Source organism: Rutidosis leptorrhynchoides, chromosome 2, assembly GCF_046630445.1.
Source record: "Rutidosis leptorrhynchoides isolate AG116_Rl617_1_P2 chromosome 2, CSIRO_AGI_Rlap_v1, whole genome shotgun sequence".
Classification (NCBI taxonomy): Eukaryota; Viridiplantae; Streptophyta; class Magnoliopsida; order Asterales; family Asteraceae; genus Rutidosis; species Rutidosis leptorrhynchoides.
Window position 1 is genome coordinate 561,577,501 of NC_092334.1, and position 2,383 is coordinate 561,579,883.

The window sequence follows — 2,383 nt, forward strand, 5'->3', positions numbered from 1 at the left end:
ATGAACATGACTAACGTTCTAAGAGACTAATCGTAATAGCACGATTTTGATTGGTTAAATTACCAGAATTCATGAGAAAAGATAGAACTATCAAGAAGTTATGTTTTTGATATGTTTGGAGATTAGGTAGAATGTAAGAGTCGTGTAACATGGCATATGATGACGTTATAGTCTGTGAATCATCACGTTCCATTAGAAACTCAGCATGACTTACTGTAATATAATCACATTGATCAAGTGTCATTATATTATACTAACTCATGCTTCAGTTCCCAACACTACTTCAAAAATATTCATATTTTGATTCGAATTTTTCAGAATTTAGAAACGAAAATAGTTTTCTTTCTGATGTAACACTGATAACGCGAGAAGATAAATGATTTCGGATAAGAATAGTTATGGAAATTTCTTCAGAAATATCGAGGATATTTATAATGAAAGATACGACGATATCTTAGAATTTTAGAATCATAGTGTGATGAAGAAATTCATTCACAATGATTTAAAGCAATTAAGAAGTAAGGTATTCGCTAAAGGTTTCATCAGAAATAGAATCATCAGGATTCTTTGAAGGAAGATTTAATCTTTGTGATTTGTTCACAGCCTCCTTCATGATTTACCCAATCCGTTTTTCAGTTCCAACTTTTCTGAGCTTTGCCAACATACTATTCTTTATCATCAAACTTTCGTCTGTTAAAGTCGTTTACAGTTTTTGCTACTTCATCAGCACTTTCTAAAATTCAGAGAACTGATTCGTAAACTGGATGCTTAATCAAAATTTCATAATTGAAGTACGTAAGTACATGAGATAGATGTTATATGTATATATATAACTGTCGGCGTAGATTTGCTGTGAAATTTGAGAATAATGATTGAAGCTTTTTGGTATGACAACTACCGTTACAAGATGCAGATGAGTATATGATAGGGTTTTAATGATCAAGTATAATGGTTCTTCGGAGAGACTTAAGCCAATGAGTAATGAAGTTGCTGGTAAGTTTACTGCTAATGTGGTGGAATATAAACGGTTCTCCGGTAACGATGATGAAGGGGTAATCTTTATAATAAGGTTTATTCGAATGAAGAATTGAAGTTGACTTGCTGGAGCTGTGGCAAAATTGGCTAATTTGAAAAGGAATTGCAAAGTTATTTTCGGTAATAACAACGCCAAAGAAGCTAGCACAGATACGTGTTAAACGTTTACTCAGGTTCCGAGTGTTTTCAGGTGCATAACTATATGCATCAATCTTTTCTTCCGTAGATGAAGTGTGGTTGGTTCATCCTATCGATTGAGGTGTTTTCAAGAATCATGAAAGGTTTGAACACAGATTGTAATCGTCAAGATACAAATGAGGTTTAAGATGAAATCAAGTGGCAAACTTGAAGAAATGTTTAGTTTCATATGTTATAATTAATATTTTAATTCATTTTAATTGTCCAATGTTGGTAGTCCACAGTTAGTAGTCCACAGTTAGTAATTCAATAATTGATATATATAATATTCGAATTAATTAATACGTATCGTGACCCATTGTATACATGTCTCAGACTCGATCACAACTCAAAGTATATATATTATTGTAGAATCAACCTCAACCCTGTATAGCTAACTCGAGCATTACTGCAAATAGAGTGTCTATGGTTATTCCAAATAATATATATAGATGCGTCGATATGATATGTCAAAACCTTGTATACGTGTCCCAATATTTAAAATGCGTAAATAACAGTATTTAAATGACGATAAATAAAGTGCGTAAAATAAATAATAGAAATTAAATGACGATAAATAAAATTGTGAGAATTAAAATTGCGATAACTAAAATGTAATAAGGAATTAACAGTTAGCTAGGAACAGTAAGCTAGGATTTTGTTAGCGTGGATTCTTAACAAAATTTCTCATAGTTAATTTATTTGTTTCTAACAAATTTTATTTTTGTCCAATGTTTTCTTCATTATGCCACTTGTTGGATTCTGATAGGTCAAAATCTAAATATGAAATTGAATGAAAATGGTTATTCTGCGGTGAATGGATACGTATATCTGTGGATGTAAGTAGGATAGTAAATGACTGTTAAATCAGATTTGAAAGAATGTATAGTGTAACTTATTAATGTGAAATCTAAATATTCCTCGGGTATTACCTACCCGTTAAAATATTTTCATCATTAACAGTTTGTACAAAAGAATTTTTAATTACAATCTTTATGAAAAAATATATACATATATATTTTCTTCAGATGTAATCATGGATTTAATGAGTTAATATGATATTAAACTCATTTGATTTACCGTTAGAACTAGAATATATAATCTCTAAAACATTAGAAAGTACATAATCGTCATGTAGAACGAAGATAAATGATGTAGAACGATACGTAGA